The sequence below is a fragment of the Haliaeetus albicilla genome, chromosome 10 (genome assembly GCF_947461875.1).
Source record: "Haliaeetus albicilla chromosome 10, bHalAlb1.1, whole genome shotgun sequence".
NCBI lineage: Eukaryota > Metazoa > Chordata > Aves > Accipitriformes > Accipitridae > Haliaeetus > Haliaeetus albicilla.
This window is the reverse complement of record NC_091492.1, coordinates 17,380,016-17,403,603: the sequence shown is the minus strand read 5'-3', so window position 1 is coordinate 17,403,603 and position 23,588 is coordinate 17,380,016. Positions and strand designations below refer to the sequence as shown.

At 34.6% G+C, this 23,588-nt stretch overlaps 1 long non-coding RNA gene across 1 annotated transcript in view; it reads left to right on the top strand.

Moving 5' to 3' along the window:
* Positions 1–9,968: 9,968 nt before the first annotated feature.
* Positions 9,969–23,588, top strand: part of LOC138687092 (uncharacterized) — an 84,943-nt gene continuing 71,323 nt past the window's right edge. The window contains exon 1 of the long non-coding RNA XR_011326427.1: positions 9,969–10,103. This is a non-coding gene — a long non-coding RNA (uncharacterized lncRNA). The remainder of the gene's footprint in view (positions 10,104–23,588) is intronic.

The window sequence follows — 23,588 nt, the reverse complement described above, 5'->3', positions numbered from 1 at the left end:
ACTGTATTGACTTGGATGTACCATATTATTAGGTACTATGAGTTCAGCTTCTACAAATCTGTTAATACATAAAACCATAAGAAGCCTCTTATGTTCAAACCAGGTTAGAGTGAAGACATCAGATTATATTCGATCATGTAGAAGTGCCCTTAATCAGATTTACTTATTTCTCAGAGTGTTTCTGCAATTATCATAATTGTTGTGCTAAATATGTTTGTCTTTATATCTGGCTTTGGGCATAATCTTCTCTCTTGAAACCCCCTCATTGTGGGACTCAGATTCCTGCACAAAACCCAATTAATATTAAGATGACAGTCCCTGATGAGTTCCCAAGGAGCCAGCAGCTGAGCAGACTCTGTAACATTCTTAAGTACAGACTACTTGAATGATCAAGAGCATCTGAGGGAGACATAGAATTCAATAATCCCTTTCTCAGGAAAGTCAAGAGTCCTGTGAGATAAGAGTGAAATCAAAGGAACACATCAGAAAGAAAATGACTGGTATAGTCTTGTAGTGTCTCTATTAAAATGCAAAAGTTATGGATTTTTTTAGGGGTGATGGGAACCTTTTCTGTTTTATTGATTTCTTTTTATAGTTTGATGATTTCTCTAAGATTATCTTAAAAGCTTAAAGAAAAAAGAGACTTCATCAAAAGGTATTTTGTGTGACAGGAGCATACATACTTTTTGTTTCCATTATATTAACTAATACAACACATTTCAATGGTTCTTGTTTTTGAGACTTAAACTTATACACTTTATGTATATGATATTTGTTGTGGTTTTTATTCTGATGGTGACCCACAAAAGATAAACAGGCATCATGTGACATACTCTGTAAGAATTGTTCCTTGGAAAAATGGAGTTGCAGAAAAGCAATACTGTTTACTGGTTTTTGTATGCATCAGAAAGGCAACACGTGGTCTTTCCTGATGTTCTCTTCTATGGTCTCATATCAACATCTAAATTTACTGTCTGATGGTAGCATGCTAACCTATTGATTTGTAATCAGAAATTGGTTTCCTGTCACTTTAAAAGGGAAGCGCTAAGGGGCAGTAAAAACAAGCCTGTCTCTTCTAGATGGAGCTCTGGTTCAGGCTCCATGCTGTGCATTTTCTTTAAAAGAGTTCAGATTTTTTTAAAAAGAAGATTCTACAGTTAGGCTGAAAAGGCCTATTACTACTTATTTTATTATATTGTGCAGGGTTTGTGTTTAAATTGTTTTTGAAGTCCTTCTTAACAAATACCTGTAATTAAGAAGGTTGGGTTTTTTGTTGGTTTTTTTTGTTTGGGTTTTTTTTGTTTGTTTTATGATTATATGGCTGAAGCTGATATTTCTAGAGGTAAAAAACACAAAACCAAACAAAACATCTCAATGCTGGTAAGTGTTCTTTCACTATAGATTTACATCATTAACAAAGTTTCATTATCTGAAACTTGTTAGACAGTAAGATAGTAAATGTTACTAAGTGATCAAAAATGCTCTTCTGTTCAAAAATGCTCTTTTATATCTTTGTTAGTGTTCCTACATTGTCCCTTAGGTTTAAGTCTTATGTATTTCACTGAATAGACTTATTCAAATAGTTACATAAAGATTTTATTCAAAACCAGTGAGACTGTAATGGAATGCAGCACAAGCGCTTTCTAAATGCAGATTTTTTAAGTCTTGCTCATCCTCTGTTTTTAGTTCAGTTTATTGTATATTATGGTAAACTTTGCAGCTGAGGACGTTATCCTAAGAAAGTCTGATATTACATTAGAAGTACGACCTGCCAACATAAGCATTTTTGTTCGTTTTCCCATGCCAAACTAGACTAAATTATGAAGGATGTGGAATAAAATGTGCCTTCTAGTTTTTTTCTACCTAATTAATATTCAAAAGAATCAAAGAGGAAAAAAATGAATACCTAAATCATACATATGTATACGCCTTTTGAGCTTTATAAGAAAGGCAAAATAACCCCTTACTTGGTTAAAATCCAACTTAAGAGTCAACATACAAAGGTGACTGCTGTATATTATTAGACATATCTGTATTATGTGGGCATGTTACTACTCCACCAGAATCTCTCAATAGTAATTATTATGCCAAGCACCCTGTTGGCACAATTACACTAAAGCTTTAATCAGTAGCAGTAAGATTAGAACCCCTACATGTTAAATCTGCAGAAGCAAAGCTGAGTGAAGGATTTAAAACAGTTTCAAAACATTGTATTGTCTTTATTACAGTCTTTATATTTCAGTAAAGAAGGGTTTTCTGTAAAATGCACTTAAAATAATCTGGTCCTGTCACTAAAAATAGGAAAGATAAGGTAATTGCAGTCAAACCTCAGTACTCTGCTTCTATCTAGGTGCTTTATATCTGAAGTGACAAATCCAGTGAACTCTAGTGGAAGTTATATGCTTCGAAGTTTTTCCTTCCATGAACTGATGGTTTTTTGGATGGATGAAAGTTTCCTGATGCCTTCAGTTAGTTATTAGTGACCATTGAGTATTCTGTGCCGGAACTTTCCGGCATGTGGCAAGTCTTATGTCAGAACTTTATTGGTAGCTAAACATGATCCTTGTCAATTCTCGCCTTTCTCAATTACACTCTTCACCATTCTTCCTGTAAAGTAATGAAAACACAAAGTTCATTCTCCGGCTATAGCTTTATGGACAGTACACAAAAACTGGGCAATGCCAGTGTGAATCTGTTCCCTTAGCAGGGAAGAAACAGTCAGAAGCCAGCAAAAACAATGTCAAAGGATTGATTTCACTATTTTAAAAGTTGTGGTCTTGCCACCTGTTCAGTAGAAAGGAGATTTTAGCAGTTTTCAAATGACTAATGATGCATCTTCACCTAGGTTTAGTATCTACTAAAATAGAGTTAAAAATATCTGCTTCTGTAGAATACTTTGTATATAAAATAAGATTTCCCCCCCACACTGGATCTTAGATACAGTGTTGGATCTTAGATACAGTATATTCAAGTAATGCATCAACCATTCACACTTAGAATAAGAAGAGAAGATTTGCATGCCTAAGGTTTTTTCCTCTGCTTCTGGTTCTTAGTATACTTTGTGTTCGAGGGGGAAAAAGCTGGTATTTTCTGGATTCTATGTTTTAGGAACAATTTTTTTAGCTGTACTGAATTGTAATAATGATTCCTTTCATCAATTTAATTATTCTTATTTATGGCATATGCCAATTTCTCACTGAGAAAATGATTGTATGATTGCTTTGTCTTAATGTTTATTGATTGTATAGTGCCACTGCCATTAATGAAGAAAGCTGGATGCAAAGCTAACTGAACCTGGTAAATATATTCCCACTGGTTCCAGTAAGATTTGAATTATGCCTCCAGTGGAAACAGACTTTATGGAGCCCTCCTCAGGCTTCTCCTGAGGGAAGGAGCACACCTTTTGTGGTTCTTATCTAGGTTACTTTAGAGGCAGAGTTATAAGCAAAACAGGAAGGTGGGGACCCAGGAATTAATTTTATGAGGGATTTTGCACTTCACCCTTCTTTTTTTAGGATACTCTATTACTATTGCACATCTCACTAATTTGGTCTGACAAAAAAAGCATAAAGACAAAATTGGGAGAGAAGGGGTTGCCTACATTTAAAGGTTTCTACTACTGTGTTTTTCCACAGTAGAAGAGGGAGTCTTATGTGACAGTACTATTGTGTTTTGTCAGCCCAGGAAGAGACATTAAGGTATTTTTCAGGATAGCTTCAGGCTGGTTCAGTGACTTGTGCTGCTGCAGAGAGAAGCACAGTCTCCATTATGTTGCACTAACTCAGACAGCCTCATATAATCAATCTAGTTAAATACCTTTCTTTGTAAATGCCTAGATGTTGAGGGCACAGGTGAAAATCATCAGTGCTCTAAAGGTATTGGGTTTTTATATGCATTATTCAGACTTAATTTATATACAGTCATTACTATCTATAATATGTGGCAGATTCAAGAGCCTGCTGTCTTAGTTTCAATATTTACCCTGATTTTTTTTTCATTTTCAGTCTCAACTTCAGGGAATAAAGCTTGTAATGAAAAATGAAAGTTATTTATGAATAATAAAATAGCTGTCATGAAATAACAAGTTTTATGATTTTAAAGAATTTAAAAATTGTTGAAGTTCATGTTTTTCTCATTGTTAGTACTATTAAATGCATATTAGCATGGTCATTTTTGTTTAATGGAAACAAATAACAGTTAATCTTATTGGGAGGTTAAGTGGGTTTACTCTGTAAAGGGCAAATCCCAGATGAATGTTTTCTTTTTTAAAGAATAGCTTTAGTCACTGACAGATGGTCTCTGTCTGAGTCTGCTTGTAGACAGATACAGTTTCTTTTTACACGTTTATAAAAGTTGTAGATACAGATATTCAGTAATATGCTGTTGTGTAGGACAAAGAGCAAACCTGGTGGATTGATAGGATTAGATTTCAGAACAGTGACATATGGTTGGTTTACCAAAGTGGACAAAATTTAAAAGGAAAAAAATCTACAGTTGCATCTACTCACGTAATGGAAGAATTTATATTTGGCCAATTGCCTCTTACAAAAGGCAGTATGAAAGCTCTTATTTAAGTCTGCACAGAGTTGGGTCTATCATTATTATGTCCTGAATATGTGCATTTCTGGCTTTCAGATAACTCTACAAACAAATTGCCATGTGATCTTAAGTGCAGAAAAACAGTGATGCCCTAATTTAGAATATTGATTATTTGGTCCCTGACCTTAACCAATCAGATGTCAATATCACTTACATCTGTATTGCAAATTTATTTTATAAATACAACAAACAGCCTCCATAATCCTGCATGATAAGCCTGCATTTTGCTTACCCTGTATGCTACATGTAAAGTTATAACATCATTATAAACTTAGTCAAATAACTATACGACATATTTAGTGGTAATTTGTCACACTAAAATTATTCATAGGTGTCTTGAGTAAGTCTGGTTATATTTATGTGTTATGCCATACCATGTTTTTTGGCAATAGAGTTTGCTGGATTTCATAGATTTACTGTGTCTGCTTTTTTTTTTATGACTGACACAGCAATAACCAGATTGCAAGGATATTTATGTTGTTTGTGGCTTAGCAAGATAATTAAAGGATATAAATTAATCAAGTGCAATTAATTAGAAACTTTATGTTCACAGCAGTCCTTCTTTGCATGTATAATTTATATGTATTGATTTCCTGGCTTTCATTAGCCTATAAGATAACAGCAAAAATGCATTAGAGAAGAAAATGTACAATTAGTGTGAGAGTGAACCCTGGCATAATTGATAGATCAGCACATGTTTGGGGCAAATATAAAGCTTTGTTAACTGTCATAAGCAGTTAGAATTGATAAGTGGTATTTCACTACATATCTCTCAGCTGATTAATGGTGTTTTTAAAGAGTCCTCTTAATGGGAAGCTGATAGGTTGGTTGAATTTACATTTTAATCAGAGTATTTATGATGGAGGCAGCCATAAGAAATTCATTGGCACAGTGGTAAGGACCTTCCCCTGAGGGATTTGGGGGAAGTGAAAGCATTTTAATACGGCTACTCACCTTCCCCTTCTTTGTGTGACCTGGTCAGCACATAGGAAGGGCAAGCTTATTTGCTATCAACTAATAACTTGTTGTCATTAAGGAGAATTTCAGTTTCTAATGTGCTAGGTAGTAAGGTAAAATGAGAACGACAACCTACAGAATACTTGCAAACTTATTCAGGAAAGACTAGCTCTGTTAGCAACAGAAATCTTTAATGACTACTTGTGGATGCTTACTGTGTGAGCTGCTGTGGTTTAGTTGCAGTTTTGTTTAAACAACACATTTCTTCTAGACCTCTAGGTCCTTCTACTGTAGTAGAACTCTTGGTCGAAACTCGTCTCTGATTATCTGTTGAACAAGGATTTAGAGTAGGTAGGTATGTTGGAATAGCCTCAGCCAATTTACAAGTGGGGCTTATGATTCATTGTTCAGGTGTCCTTTGTTAAAACAACTGCTTATATGTTCCTTAAAAAACCCACATACATTTGTTACTTGCAGATATTTCATTGCTTGAAACTAGAAGCTTTCATATAAAAATGTTTTCAAGCCATACTTTCTATTTTAGATTATTTTCTGGTTTACGTATGCACAAACTGCTTTAATAAAAATATCTAGCTAATGCACATATTACTCTCATTATACCAAGCTTCTGTCTAGCAAATAAGCAGTTTATCTTACCTAGTTAAACTAGTCGTTCGTATGGAATAGGAGAGCTAGACTACAAAGTATCTTGCTTTACTGTTTTTATTGACATGTCTCAGAAGTGAATTGGCTTACACACCACCTTCTGTCTTGATTAATTCTATTTGATATTATTTTGTACACCTGTTCCACAAAATGAACAGTAGCTGGGTTTATTTTGTACATAGTACATTAAATAAAGTTTTGTAGTTTAGGTGTTTGGGGTTTTTTTTTTTGTTTAACACTGCTAAATTAGAGTAACTGATCAATAAGACTAATTCATAGAATATTAAATATTTGGTACAAAAAAGGAAATGACATCTAACAGTGAAAATAAATTAAGCAACCCATGCTAAAAATGATAACTTATTAGTATGTCACATTAGCCATATTGGATAAGAATTTTAGGCCATATATAGGCACATTAGGTTTGCGTTATAAATGTCTTAATTATTCAGAGTTCATTAGTTTCCTTTTTTTCACAACTCAAAATAAATGAATGTTGGATGGGTTTTGCTATTCAGTAGCAGTAGCTATGCAGCATCACCGAATGACCGTTTCACAGACAGGGTGGAAATGGCTTATTCCTTTAGAAAGAAGGAGACAAAGTGATTATTATATCACTTATTATTTTAATGCAGAAATGAGGGTTTCCTACATTTGTGATTTAGATTGCCACCTCAATGCAAAGTTGTCTTTTGCATTGTGTCCTTGCTCAAGTCACATTGTGCCTGTTGCTTTACACTGTGTTAGGTTGGCTTTGTTGGCATTGCAAAGGTGAGAACTATTGTTTCATATCTCTGGTGGCCACCAGGAAAGAGTAGTATCAAGCACTGCCTACAAAGCAATTCCTTTATTTATTTATTTCTAGCAACTAGAAATATAAAGCTGGAACAAGATTACTTTGATATCATTTGGAATGAATAACATTTCTAAACTAAAGTGACTTGGTTGTAACTCTGCAGGTTTCTTTGTCCACAATCAGGAAAATGAATGCATTTGAGATACAGCTTAAAAGAATACTAAACAGTACTCATGTGACCTATGCTTGCTTTCATTTGAACTAGAGATTTCTTATACTGGAACAATTCTCTTCCCTTCACCTCTTTGCCATTTTCTTTGATACATTCCATGCCCTTGTACCCATTAGTGACTGGTAGCAGTCTGAAATGGCAGGTGATTGCTCCAGATTTTTGTATACTAGCCCTTTCTCACATGTTTACCACTTGCCAGTTGTTGAGGGTCTAGGCAGCTCCTCTGCCATCCCTTGGTGGAAGCAGACATCTGCAATGGCTGCCTGCGCCCACTCATAGTGGCCCCAAGAAAGACTCTTTCTGGAAGACCACATGCTGGAGACTCTTGTTTCCCTTTTTTCCTCTTAAGAAACATTCTGCATATGAAATTTGTGGACCTTGCAGTGTAGAATTGCACGCTTCATACTGAGAACTCGCTTCCAAATGAACCAGGTTTATATGTAAGATATAAGTTACTATGGTAGTTAAAATTGAAGGTAAAAAAATATTTAAATCTCTCTATATGTATTTCTAAAATGAGTCAAATGAAAAGACTACTTTAAGCTATGGAATCTTATGGGGAATAATAAATGTTGCTTTGATTCTCAGTTTACTTTGAAAGTCAGATCTAAAATAATATGGTTGTTGCATGGCAGGTATGTCGAATACATAATGATGTGATCTTGTTTGTTTTGGTATACTCCATGTTATCTTAAGAATAAAAATGAAATCTACTCAGAAAAAATATTCTAAGATTTTTGTACCAAACTACGAAGACATGTTCTTTTGAAAATGTTTGACTGGATAGTTTTCCAGCTACATATGTATCTGTTTTATTTAAAATATTAGACAGGTAAGCTATGAGTAGACAACTCCAGAAATACAATTATCTGTTCACAACTGCTATGTTGTCAATGGGTTGAATAAGCAAAGGCGGGGATAATAACTTTACCTGAGCAAAATACAGAAAATATCTATAATTCCCACTAAGTTGTTGCACATGTACTTCAGCATTTTTAACTGAAAGATCAGGCACCTTCATTTTATAATGGTTCAGGTTCTCTCCAGTTTAATGCCAAGAACTCTCTGCAAGTGAAAATGTGACAGTATTCCAATAGAAAAGATGGAGTGGCAGTGGTGTGATAAGGATGTGGTATATAAGTTGTTGATGTGAATGTATTAAATTAGTTTATATGCACCAAGAGAAGAGCTACTTGAGCAAGGTATTACTGTCTACTAACCACTATAAATTCTCCAGTCAATGGGAGCATGCTCAGGATTTTACATGAGATTCTTTTTTGTTGTAGGATCTCCATCAGTGGCTGACTCAAGTGCAGCTTTATTCAGAGCCTTATACTGTAAAAGCAGTTTGAGAATGCTGCACTAGGCAGTTTGTTAGATATGGGATACTGCAAACAGTACCTAAAGAAATATCTACCCGAATGTGATGGCTATATTACAAATGTTGGTGGTGTTTTTTGCACAGACCAAAATCTGCTAAAAATCTGTCTCTTATGCGGTAAATAGCAGCCTAACACTCATTTCTGAGACGCCAGACATTGTTCTAAAAGTTTTACTGGAATTTCAGTGTAGAATATGCTTCTGCTATGCCCTCTGCAAATAAACATATTTTGCCCAGAATTAACTGTCCAGTTTAAAAGCTTACATAGATGTTGGCTTCCTCAGAGTTTTTATCTAAAGTCGGTGTTCTCTCTAAAACAAAATATAATGAATGTTTCTGATCAAAGCTGCTTCCCGCACCTTTTATTTTTATGATAGCTGATTTAAATTCACAGGTTGAAGGAAGTAATAAGGATAGCACAACTCCATTGCTCAGGAAAACAGGCCATTTATTCTCAAAGAAAGAGGGATGGTCTGTTATAAATACCTAATGTTTTTGTAATACAGAATTTGGTAAGTGACAAAGCAGCTAATCTAATTGGCCTGAATGATTGATCGAGCCAAACTTTCTGAGATTTTGGAAGACAAGGAAAAAACCAACCAAAAAACCCCAAACCAAACGTGCCAAAGAGAAAAGTATGTACTAACATGCAATGGAAAGGGATGTGGTATTTCAGGAAAACAGAAATATTAAGATGCACACTTAAAAAGTCATAATTACTATTAGCTTTTTTTAAACAACCTTCTTCTAATACTGATTAGTTCTACAGATCTTGGTGAGATTTCTGGCAGTGGGCTTACGCTTTTATTTCTGCATATTAAGCTGTCACTTTAATACCACCTGGCCATTTTCATCACACATGAGAACAATAAAACATTTTGTTTGAAAAATATGACATGAAATGCAAAGTTGTTCTATTCTTCAGTTTGGATGTGTATGAAATGCATTGTCATGAGACAAAAATAGCAAAGTTTCCACATATATTTAGCTTATGTTTGTCTCGTTGTGGTTAGTTCCAGTTCACAATGGAAAGTAAGAAATGGACAGTACTTACCTGAAATACCCAAGTGTGAAGTTAATCCCATTAAGGAGGTTCCTTAATTCATCAGGGCGCCTGTGAGTGCTTCAGTGTGTGACTACTACTTGAATGTGTTTGATGAGGTTATGAAATTTTTGGCTTCAGTGAACTTTACAGCATTGGAATTCAAGTGTTGAATGCTTTATATAAAACTGTAATGTTTTAAAGAAATTTGTCAAGTATTGTGCAAGTTAGGACTGTGTGTTGTGCCCTTTAATGTGAATATTGTTAAGTTTTAATTTTTTTGTAGAATATGTTGAACATGACTGCAAGAGAAGATAATATCAATATCTGCTTGTGCAAAGGTGAAATCCAAAATCTATTTGCCTTTGGATGATGAACTCAAATTTTGAAGAAATATCTGCAAAATGCTTGGCTATCATTATCAGATGTGGTAATTACATCTTAATTTCTTTTTTGCAATGGTCATTCCCCTTTAATAAGGAGGGAATTTTTTTTTTTTAACAACAGCTTTGTCTGGCTTGCTTTATATTTCCATCTATTTTTGTTCCTGGATTGCACCTGCTCAGTAGTTATCTAATCTTTCTTAGAAGTTTACACTCTCAAGTAAAAGCTTTGAAGTTTACGCTGATTAGTGTTTTATGGCATAAGAGATATGTATAGATCCTTCTTTTGCAGTGTTAAAGCTATTATGCACCTGGTGAAAAGATAGGCGTTAAAGTGCAGATGACAAACCTTTAAAATATTTAGTAGATTAAAATACCGAATTACTCCCTGCTCCTTGTTCAAGGTCCTTAATATTACAAAAAAATTCTGCTAGTTTGGGTTTTGAAGACAAGGGCCTTTCATTTGTAGTTGTACACTGGCAGACATCAGACATTTTGCAAAAAGGTAGCAGATAGCTATAGAAAACCACTTTTTAATGAGAACTGTATTAAAATATTGCTGATTCTAGTTCTCTACCATAGTATTGCTTTCTGCCTTTTTTAACAATTTGCATGACCATTATTCATCAGATACTCAGGGGGGTTTTGTTGGCAGAGAGCACTGTATTCAACAAACATCTTTGCAAGGTAGATCTGGTGTAATTTTGAATGTATAAGTCTGTGGAAGGGAGATGCTGTTTAAGCAGTTATTTGCATGCACTGAGAAAATAGAGAAATACAGAAATATAGGTTACCTGAAAACAACTGTTTTTTCCTAATATTTAAAGGTTGAGAGATATATATATATGTACACAAGCATCTTACTAGTACATAAGTTTGATTTTTGTTGTGCTGCCTCCTCTGAAAGCTAAGAACAATGAACTACTTTTGTGGAGAACTGGGTATAACAAATAAGAAAAAATTATTATGTGTAAAAAGCATTAGGAAACAGTATTTGTTGTCATGAGACTTAGAATATACTAGAGGACAGCAAGTGTGCTATTTTAAAGATATCAGTGCTGACTTTTTAGAACACAGATTTATGTTACTAGAAGAAGAATGTGAGGGGGAAAGTAGATAAATATTTTCAGGTGCAAAAAAGGTCTTGAATGTATGTGAAATTAAAGGTGTGGAAAAAATTATCTGTGAAATTGGGATTCATTAATCACTAGAATCCATTGGAGAAAGATAGGTAATTTAAACATCAAAATATTCACTGTAAAGATTTTTTTCCTCTATTTTATTTTTATTTTAGGATAGCACAAAAATTGTATCTTTACCAAAGAAAAGATCACAAAAAGGCTGCAAAGACTCCACAGTTAATACAGAATAAAATGCCCTTAGAAAAGCTTGTTGTTAAAAATCAGGTGAATTTAAAAATAGATATGGATCTATATGCAATCATTTAATTGGCTACACTTGACTATTATTTATCACAGTTTACTTATAGGATGCATAATTAAGTTGCGAATTTGAAAGAATGTGCAGTTGTTAGAATTCTCCTTTCATTAAGACAAACTCAGTAAGCCAGCCCTGACTGTATGGAGCACTTCAGAACCTAGTCTATTTTACTTTAAGCTGAATACAGTTCTACAAGCTTCCACCTGTTCCCAGGAGGTATGTTTGCTTCAGAAGTTGAGAGAATTGCGCTGAGAGTACTCCAGAGAACATTGTGGTTAAGTGAGTGCTTTTAGTGGAATCAGTCTAGATACCGCCTTAGGTTCCTTTTTAAATCATTCTGTCTTCATTACACTACTTTTTTCTTTTCTGCCAGACAGGTAATTCTAAAATCACTTTCTTAGGCATCTTCTGAATTAAGAAGATTTGGTTTGAAAGCTGAGCCTGTGTGATATTGTAACAGTAGCTGGAAATGACAAGAATCTTTTTGTTATTCAACATAGCAACAATGAAGCTCTAGTAAACAGTGAATGAGCAATACTAATTGTGTTCACTCTAAAAATCCTAGTCCTTTCCAACCCAAATGTAACATTTGAAACTTCTATCCTTTACCTGCTTTGTTCTGGAGCTGAAGACAGTTGTATTAGTTTTTTTAACTTTTTTTTCCCCCCAGCACAAGCATTTTTCCTGCACTTTTTCAGCACATCATCTGAAATGGTTTGATCAGACCACCTCAAATCAGAGCTTTTCTTTTTTTTAGTCCTAAATTTGTGTGTACCTATATGTGCCTTGGAACTGTCAGCACTCTGCAATGATTGTACAGTTGTTTCCTATGAATTTTGTAACATCTTATGCAAAATAGTAATAATGGTTTAGAATGATAAAATAGTCTTTCCTTGTATCCAGAGGCACACTTTATTACAGAGGATGATCAGTCACTGATGCCTGCAGTCCTAAGTTTTCTTATGAAAGTCCCAGAAGAACAAGAAAAGCCTCTTAAAAAAACCAAAACAACAACAAAAAAACCCAAACAAAAAACCCCAGCTAACCCAAAACAAAACCACCACCACCCAAAAAAAAAACAAAACAAAAAACTCCCCACCCCAAACCAACAACAAAACATGACCACCACCCCCTGCCCTCCCCCCCAAAAAACCCTACCCACCAACCAGACAACAAAACCCCACCCCCAAACTCCCTACCATGTTTTCACATAATCTGGCAATATGTGGAGATGAAGTTTTAGGGAAAACATCAAATACTGGGAAAGTGTTTGAACTCAGGATATCAGCAAGAAGAGATTTTTAGTGCTGAGGCATTTAATTGGCCAAGAAGGATAAGAATGAAACAGACTAGTGAGATTTCATCAGGCTGGAGCTCTCATGGAGCTAACTCTAATGGAAAAGGAGGATGACTGGCTCATAGAGGTCAGATAGCACAGTGAGAAGCTCAGTTAAAAAAGCTAAGAATTAAATGAGTTCAGGAAAGTAGCAAAGATTAGAGTCAAAGTAAAAGCTAAGATACTGTTCTATGAATGCCAGCTACCATAAGATTAAAGAAGAGATGAAGCAGCTGAAAATCTGCATACTGTTATGCTAGTGGGTGGTAAAAAGTGAAATAATCATATTGTTCTCCAAAAGTTCATAACAGGAGAAGGGGTTGAAGGAAGGGGTTCCTGTGGTGTGAAATGAGAAACCTTTTCAGGTCACTTGAATACGAGATTTACCCTAGTGATGGGAATTATGAAATATTTTTGATACTCTCTTGAGTTTATTAGTAAAGACGCCCTTAACTTAAAATGCAGTTTTGGGCTTCCTTAACCAAGTCTAAACTGAAGGCCACAAATTTCTGTGGAATCTTGAAGCCCAGCACGCTGAGCTCACAGAGTCTAGGTGCACAGACACAGGTTGTCCTTTGTACTTTAGTTGGGGTTCCACATACTTTGTTTTCCTTGTTTCTCAAACAGGACTTTAAGAACTGTTGCTTCTTTAGAGTCTCCTGTGCTTTGCTTTAAAAATTAGGCATCTGTCTCAATGTTTGTGCTATTGTAGAAACAGTAAGGAATGCCAATGTGCCTTCTGGAATAAGTGGAGCAGGGCTTTCTGGAAACACTTGAATAGCATTAATTTGCAGTAATAAACAGACTAGAAACCAATGTGGAATTGTTGACTGTTTCCTGTCAATCCTGGAATATCTTTTGGAGGTAAATAAATTTTGTTGCTGAAAGTATTGCTTGATAGTATTGCTATGAATATTTTTGGAAAAACCACAGGAAGCTGTATTATTACAAGATTAAAAAAAAAATCTGAAAAAATACTATTGTATGTGATAGCTTATACATTTAAAAGACTCAGTACCTTGGTATGTTTTCTTTGAATTATATTACTATTTTGATAATTCATTTAGAATAGAAAATACTCTCTATATCTGATGATTAAATTCACATTTATGTTTTCTGTAGTAGGGACAGCAGCAACAGATCAATAGAAATTTTAGATGATACCACTGTTCCATATATTTCAATGTAGAAAGCATTTATATGGATATAAACTGTTTAGAATTCTGTCATGGAAGTCTGTGTAAGTTGTCAGCTTCTCAAAACAGCTTTTTTATGACAGTTTTCCTGGTCTTGATTGTCATCTCTACTGTGGTGCTGTAGCAGTTATAGAAGTGGGGTATTGTGTTTTCTATCATAGTTGCTGAAAGTGCTTGAAATAATTAAGCTCAATGGAATGATGTTTTGAAAGCAACTTTGATCAGCTTTGACCCTTGCATGTACATTGTAGCTGGGCAAATATTTATATTAGCTTATTTGTGATGGCCTAAGACTGACTGAAATCTGACATTGATGTTAATGGAAGCATTCATATGCTCAAGGTAGAAAAACTCCAGATATTTTGCTGAGTTGAAAGTGGGGGGGGAGGGCAGAAGTCAAATCTACAATATCTATGCAATTCAGTGTGAAAAAGTAATTTGTTTGCGCAAATCTTCAAATTTGCATGAAGAAATATTTTGGTACATTAAACTTGTGATCTTTAAAAAACACCTGTACATTGGTTTCTTTGTAGATTGGCTTTTAAAGGCGGTCTGTATCTTGAGAAGCTTAGTTGATAACTTAAATGTACAGTCTCTTTGGAAGCAATTTATATATGCACGGCAAAGTGAAAATGGGTGTTTGATCTTCAGTATTAGGAAAGTGGGCTAAAATTAGGATGTAGGTCAGATTTCACTGCAAAGTCTCTCTAACTTGCAAATAAATCCATATCAGTGAAAATATTTAGTAGACAAATTAAGATCTAAATGCAATAATTTCTATTTTAAGACCATCTATACAATTTTTGCTTAATAAAGCTAATAAAATTCAAATGTGAAAACATCCAAAATGCCTGGGATTAAATGGAAGAAATTGAGACAGTTCACTGAAATACATGATTCCTGCCTTCTGTTTTGGGGTATTACTATTAGATGTCATTTTATATTTCAATTCCATTTATCATAACATTAGTGGAGTGAGATTTTTCACTGACTTCAGAGCTTTACTGATGCTTGGAATTCATCCAAATTCCACTAGTTTAAGGTAAGACTTTCTAGGAAAAATCCCATAGGTAAATATTCTTAAGTAATGGATTTTCTGTTGGGGTAGAACACCTTTCCCTAAGTATTGACAAATCAGGAGACAAACATGCTTTGAAAAAGAATTTACTGGAGAAACGTAGTTTTGTGTTTTGAGGTGAGGGTGGTTCTGGTTTTGTTTTGGTGGTGGTTTTTTTTATATATATGATAGTGTTCACTGGAAATCGAAGTGAGGTATATTCAGTGTGCTCAGAAAGACTGCAGTTTGATCTAATCAGGGCTTGGACTAAGAATGTAGTAAATTGTCAATGCAGGACTTTTGCTTTCATTTACACTAATATAGAGTGTCTCATTTCTGAGAAGTAAATCACAGTGGCTTCAATACTTTATTTTCCATCTTGTATGTAAGTAAACTGCAGGATCAACTGGGAGGTTGAATCAATCTGCTATTTATTACCTCGAAATGTGACACCCTATTTTAAGTGCCTTATTCCCTTATGATTTAGACCAAGTAGTGCATTACGTTTAAACAATATAGAAACCAGCTTTACTGTAAGGGGATTTTTCACTTTAGATGTGATGGATTTACATTTGTAGAAAACTTTCAGTGCATCATTATGTTATTACATAAAATGGAGTTTCAGACTTATATAGAGAGAACAAGGAAAGTAATTTCAATTACTTTTTCCTGTCATCTAATAAGTATTAATAATTCTATAGGGTTTTTTCTAGGACTTTATTTAAATATACACAACTATTGATCAGTAGTTTCATTTTCATTTTTTTGTCTAGAACAGTTAGACATTTCTTAGGTAATTATTTTCCAAGAAAGCCGTGGCTTCTTGCAGAGCATAGGGCATTTCAAACACCTTCCCCCAACTGGTTCTTGTGTTTTAATACCACTTTTCTCCATTAATTTATGCAAATAAAAAGGTAAGGTTTTTTGAATTATTATCGTTTTTCATGGAGGTTATGCAATGAGAACCAACACTTTCCTGTTCTTCCAACATTATATTCGGGGGCCATATACTGCTGTGATATCTAATAATGTTAACTTATGTCATTGACTTTTTCATTATATCTTTAAACTGAATTTTCATGTGTTGACCTACTTTTTAAGGTACTGATGGCAACAGATAGGGAACTTATTGTCACATTAAAAATCTTGCAGATTTATACAGAATAAGAAGAGAGTAAAACCCATAGTAATGAATGGCTGAAGAATTTTGACTTCTTGGTCAAAATCCACATGACTTAGTTGGGATGAAAGTCTTTCTAATTTTTTTTTTAATGTCTCTGCTCTGATTTTTCCACTAGCTATTAAATACTTTAAATACTAACTATTTAAGTTCCATCAGCTCTTGCTTACAAAATCAGTGTTATATCTTTGAAAATATTAAACTGGTCAAGTTAAGGAAAGATGTTGAGAATTTCTCATGCAAATGGAAAAATAACCCATTTTCTCAACTTAAGCCTTTGGACCCCAAGTCACAATAACACTTGAACATATACTTTTTATTTCAGCATGTTAATGGGAAGTTTTAGTGAAGTTTTGTCAAGTCACAATGACTTTTTGTTACTACATACTACTTAAGAATAACTTTTTCTTATGCTTTCCATTTGTAAACCTTAAGAAAGTTCTTATGCATGTACTGTTTGCAGCTGTGATCTTTGGTGGCCTCTGTTGTCTTGGAAGTATATCTTATTATGTGGAGTAGAAATTTAATGTAAGGAGGAAATACACCCCCACTACCAATTTCTTTCATGTATTTAGCACTCAAGAAATACCTGCTATATGGGAATAGTGGCAAAGGGCTAACTATTTTATTCTACAAATGACCACAGCTGATTAAAATTTTAGCATAGAGGTCAAATGACTAGATAAACTTTATTCAGGCACACAAAATTGTAAAGGTATCTTGAATCATTACCTGGTACTTGAATCTGTTTGCTTTGACTAGCTTTTTTTCCCCTCCCTGTTTTATTACAGGCATACTGTATGCTCAATAGTAAAGAGAGAGGAAAGCATATGGCCTCCTGTTTGAACTTCTGTAATTAATCCTTCCAAATACTATTTCCTTGGAAAGTTATTTTTAATTTTATTACAGTCTGTTCTTGTATTCTCCCACACAATCACTTGGGCAACATTTGTATCGATGAAAACGACATAAAGCAGCTCTTAACTAAAAGGAGACTGCTGTTTTACACAACATGTAAATGATTAAGTGATAGATTTTTATTACTGTTTGTGTGTAGAGTGCACTACAGCATTTGAGCATTAACCCTCCCCCCTGCCCCAAATCTGTGCAGTCCTGCAGGATATGTTTAGGATTTTTTTTCTGTTTAAATTCTGATGGCTTTTTTTTTTTTTATAAAGCCTTTTAAAATACTAGTTATTCCCTTGGAGGTATATTCATATTTCTGTATATGTTGTGTGGGTTCTTGCATTCATGCAAAATAAATTCCTGCAATGTGGAATTGGTAAGAAAGAAGCTAAATGAAAATTATAGACACGTGATGGAGAAATACTGGTAAATGTCATAATAAAAGCTGATCAGGTTGGTTCCATCCCAGTCAGTAGCTTATATAAGAAAAAGAATAAAAGAAAAAAAAGTCTGTCCATTCTTAAAGCTTCCATTGTTGCTTGCCTACTTACAGAATTACAGATGTGTGCACTGAGCATGGTGCTCTATTTATGGGCAAGATAGTGGATGCTGCAACCCTTTAAGGCAATGTAGGGGAGTAACATTGCAAATGAGACCATATGATGAGAGAGAGCAGCAAGGATTATACTTCTGAATATCTTAAAATATTTTCTAGAAGTCCATGCAATGCAACCAGGTTGAATTCTGTGGTATTTTTTCATGTAACAGAGAACGTATCAAATAATCTTGATTACAAATGCCTATGAAGCATGGAATGGTGACAAATTAATAATTCACTTTACAATGCTTTCTAGATATTTTCTGAAATTGTCTTTAAATGCAGGTTGAGACTAAATATTCCTTCAATTTAGTCTTGAAAATAATTAGTGTTATTCTAAATTTCATGCTTTTGGAAAACTTATAGTAAAATCCACCCTTCTAAGATATCCCACTGAATGTCTCTTTTGCCTCTTCCCCTCCTCATCCCTATTCATTTCTCATAAGATTAAGTAAGGGAGCATTCTACAGCTCTATTTGCTTGAATGCTGTTGATTTTAAAGGTTGTAATTGGGAGCATAATTTCAGTTAAGAGGTCTACTGGCAAGAAATAAGACTGAGTAGAAACAGTGGACATAAAATGTGGTTTTATTCAGATAAACTAAAGGGTGAAAGCAATGTTTAAAAGATACCTCTTAGCAACTTAATTCTTATTCAAGGATCACATTAAGATCACATTTCCAGAAGTGTGATCAAGGTCTGCCTCTTGGGAATGTCCAGTTGGTTTTCTTCCTTGAAACTGAAATTGCTGTATTGTACCAGAGAGGACAACACAAGCTTGATTTACATAGGCACAGTCCTCATTAATTCAGGTGGAGTATTAGGTCAGCAGCTCTGCAAAACCAGGATTAGATAGTGCCATGTCTGCAAATTCAGTTGCTGTTTTTCTTCGAAGATACGCTTTTCAATTCTGTCACATGTAAACAGTAGGTTTAAGTGGAGCACTTCTTTGTGGCTAAACAAAGTTATGCTTTTGCTGAATAGTAACACTTTTTTTTTAGCCTACATATATGAATTATAGATGTGAAATGGAGCTGTCTAAATATCAACCTTAAAGTCATATTCTTAAATAATATTAGTTAGCAAGATTAGTTCATATATTTTTAAGTAACATTGATTAGATCGCATAATAGTTTTATAAAATTGTTATAACTACTTTTTTATAAAATATGCATGTGAACTAGCTAAGAAATTTTATGTTCCTTAGTTATGGAAAAATAATTCTTTTAGCTTTAGTTTTGCATCGTTCTACAAGATTGTGGTGTCCTTGCAAAAGTCTGTTAAATCTCTGCCATAGTAGAAATCTTTACAGCATTTCAAAGCAATATTCCATTTATTTAGGATACACAGACGTCCCCAGTTATCACACTTACTGAGAGCCCTAGTCTTTGATGTCATTTATGTCAAAGCATATGATGTTATCACAGTACGTACTCTAACCAGAAGTAGATATCAAGTTAGCTTCTGGAATTGTCAGGCAATAGTAAGACTTTGTTAACGCTCTAAACTGTCTAAATTCTTTTCATTTTCATTACATTTTATGAATATTCCTTTAAAATGGGATTCATTATAGCTATAGTGTTGTAGATTTATGGTAAATTCGCTTGTCAAACAGCAAGCTAGATCTTATTGCCCCAAGTGAGGTGATCTGAAGGGCATTGAGGAGAAATGTTCTAGATCTTATGAATTATCAACTGCTTGATCCCTTAGACAAAGGAAGCACTGCTAATTCTCTGCACTATTAAATAAGTGAGAGTCTCAAACTTTCAGAGAACGCGAAGTGTAACTGGACTTCATTACTACTGTGGATACTAAAACTCTAGAAAAACTCAAAAGACAAATAGATAAATTTGCAGAAGAAAAAACACTTCCTCATCAAGGAGTGCTGATGGAATGAAATTGATTTTGAAGATTACTGGCGTTAAAAAAAAAAAAAAAGTATCATTTTATGCTTTCCAAGAGACAGTCCTCATTGAATGCTTTCTGCTGGTAACTGTTGCAGAAAGGATCAGTCATTTTTTTGGGTGGCAATTTGTATGTGGTAGCTGATTTATTTGGATGGAAACAAAAACAAAGCAAACAAAAACCCCATGGCTCTTCAGCTTGTATAGGATCAGTGGTTTTGAGTTACCTGCTTGACTTTCAGTGAAACAAAAGTACATACATAAAACTATAAAAGTGTTTCTTAGCATTAGCATCCCCTTTGTGTTTGAAGTGCAGATGGGTAAATATTCGTCAACTCTGAGGCCTGACCTCAAAGCTGTAGTTTAATAACTAACTATAACTTTAGTAAATTCCATCACAGTGATCTCTCTAGCCTGCTATGTCACAGAAGCAAGTCTAGCATTTCTTTATTATCTGTCCTTCAGGATAACTTTGTTATTGCTCTCCATGACACTTCTATCTCTTGAAAAGGTTTTTTCTTTTCTTGTGCTTGGATTCAGTTTACCTCGCACCTAATTTTCACACTGCAAGAATAAGAGATAATCTTCATACACTAGTTGCCTTCTGTGACTTGTAATTTGCTAGAGAAATTAGATGAAGGGAAATAAGTCTTTAGATTCAGATCTTGAGAAGCTATGTGCCCCATTCCTAATACTCACCAAGAAGATTTTTAACTGACAGCAGGAATAGAAGACAGCACTGCATAACTTTTCATGCATACATGTTTTGCTTGTGCTCTCACAAGTTTAATCTACCTACAAAATAGATGATGAATCTGGCTCTAGTTACAAGCAGTGGGAGGCTTTACCTTTAGCAGGTCAGTCATTACAACATAACATTCCACTTTAATGCTGTTATGCACAACCTTTTTTTGATGTTTTCTTATGATGTATGGATTGTGCAGAATTTATGAAAGAAGCAATTAAGTGTGTCGTACCTGTGAATCAGGATTATATTTAAAAGCATGCTTGTTTACTGGAGTAGTACTATAATTATTTTGAGCGCTCCCACCTCTAAGACCTTAACATATAGATAGAAGATGTTCTTTTACCCTTTAATAGTTCTTTGCACTTTCTTTCTGCTCGTAAACTTTTTCTTTCCATTATAAGGTAGCATGAGTAAAACACTGAATTCAGCTGACTCTTGTAGCCTGAGACAATGTTGCAGGATGACACTTCTTTACCCGTCTTATTATTGATTCTTTAATATGCTTAGTTTAAAGTGAACTGATTATAGGAAGCTGATGGGTGCTCATTGGTGAGATATTTTAGTAGTAAAACAGCTTCAGTGGCTTGTGAGCTAACAACCTTACAGGAGATAAGGCATAGGTATATATTGAATGCAAAAATGTCATCCTGTATTAAAGCCTTCTGGAGACAGAGGATTCTTGTGGCTTTGCTTTTAAGATACTTCCTCCAGCCCACCTAATACAGTTAGTGTTGTTCTGTATCGAAAGACTCTTTTCTGTAAATTGTGGGTTGTACTATGCCATCTTGAAATGAGCTGTCAACTGTATGATATAGAAACTTATTGTCATTCAGGAAATAGTGCTTAACTTGTTTAATAAAAATGACCATTGTTGGTTGAAGAGCACAATATATTTCTTAATCATTTATTCTGAAATATTTAGTTATAATTTGTAGCTGTAGTCTGCAGTGCAGTTGCAAGATTTGCATTATAAAGTAAAACGTTCCAGTTAAAATAAGATTTGCTCATAAATGATTCATTTGGCAGTTATTAAATCGCATTCTAACTCCCACCTGCCGTAAGGAGTTTATCAGAGTACTTTAATGGCATGGCAAACAGCTGGCTGTCTATTAGCCATTTAAAGTTGGAAAGCCACTGGCCAGTTTTACTATGTTAGATTTGTTCTTTACAGGGAGTTATTTTACAAGCTGGATGGTGTTGGAAGGCATTTTGTTTTTAGTTTATGAATACTTTTTTTCTGTGGTAAAGGAAGGATAAACGAGGTTTTGCATACCAGGAAAAGTTTTAGTACCACGTAACTAGATGAAGTGGCAGTTAGATGGCCAAAGGCCACTTCAGAATTAATGTGCCGTTTACTCTTGCTGTAAACAAAATCCTAATCTGCTTGTCCTTCCAAAGCTAAAAAAATGAGTTTTTTACTTGGGAGTTCAGCATAGGATTGGAAGATGGCTCTGAAGCCATCAGATGTGAATTCCCCTAGAATTATGCTTTGTCCTCCTTTAGTCTGGCGCATATGGTGCATAGTTATGTTTACACTACCACTGTGTCTTTTTTTTTTTACATATGTCTGAGTGCAAACTGAATGTCAACAACAATTTTGAGAAGTACGTGAAGCATGTGCACTAGCATCTCTGTATAGTGCATGTAGATGTCCCGTGATAAGACAACAGTATCTTTGCCACTGAAATGAAGAGTAAAGTAATTGTCCCAAAAAGCATTCTGTAGCTGAATAATGCAGCATATTTTGGTTTAGGAGTTGTTGCTTTCCTGGATAAAAGACAGACAGGAGCACATATCTAAATGTTGGTTCTGATCAGTACCAGGGTTGGTCATATGGTTAAACAGAGCAAAGATGTAGAGTATTTCCTAAGACTTCAGGTCTTGGTTGGCTTGTAACTGGATGTTTTTTCTCTTTATGCATAATGTCTGGGTTTTTTTTATGGGAATGCCAGAAAATCGGTGGGTATGTGTGCCACCAAGGCAGTTCACAGAGCCCTGGGATTGTAACTGTACTGCTTGTAATTTTGCAGGTGTTTAAGAAATGGAGTTTACCTCAGTGTACTTTGCAGGTAATTTGTATTGGTCTGGAGTTCACAATATACTATAAATAAGATATCTAGCTTATATATTAATTCCTGAGATAGTATCTGCACGTGTGATTTACATTGTTGCTCCCCTCGGTGCAGGCAGAGTCCCTAAAGAAATTGCTAGGGCTCTGCAGGGATGCAGTGTGCCATCTACAGAGATTTAGATTAAAAAGTAGATTCCAAACAGACTGAAGAAAACAGATGCTTGATAAAGTTGAAATAGTTTATAGATAATACAGATTTTCAAGTGTTATAGAAATATAGACATTTATGTTTGCATTTCTGGGACAATTCTTCAATGCTATTCTGAACTGAGAATTTTTCAGAGCAACAGGAGAGCTGTGTATGACCAACTCTTAACTTTTCTTCTGTGATGAATTTCTTTGGTATCAGGAAGAATGTATTGCTGCTTCTCTCTGTCCCTATATACAGATATTGTGCTTCATTCCATTCTGGATTATTTTGACTTTTTTTCTGCTCAGACGAGTATTTTTTTCTTTTTTGTCTTTTGGGTTTGCTGTTTTACTTTTTGTTATATTCTTGAGGGGAACTTGATCTGAATTCTGGAATACTGTTTACATAAGCATGCAGTCAAAACTACATCCCTGTATGTCAGGCATGTGGCTTTTAAGTATATGTTAAGTAATAAATAGCATGAATACAATAAACAATTTGAGATAGATTGAGATACTGTCTTTATAATCATGATCCTTTCCAGATGTAATCCTTAGGTAAGATTCACACTTCCGTGACTTGACCACTGATAAGATGATAAGGAGAATTACACTCAAAGGGCCTACCAATGTCACTTAAATCAGTCACTTGTTTTTAGCATAAGCTCTGTGGAAACAGAAACAGAAGGACTCTTACATAAGAGTCATTGCTAAACACAGTATTTAGTTATACATGAGACACATTCAGGGAAAATCTCAGGTGACGAAGGAAGATGCTTCAGAGCATTAATCCCAATATAGTAACATGCCATATACTGACAAATATATCCAAGCTTAAGTAATTAAATCTTTTTTTGAAGACACACTATGATAAGGAGTAAGTGTCCTGAGCAGATTAAATTTTTTTT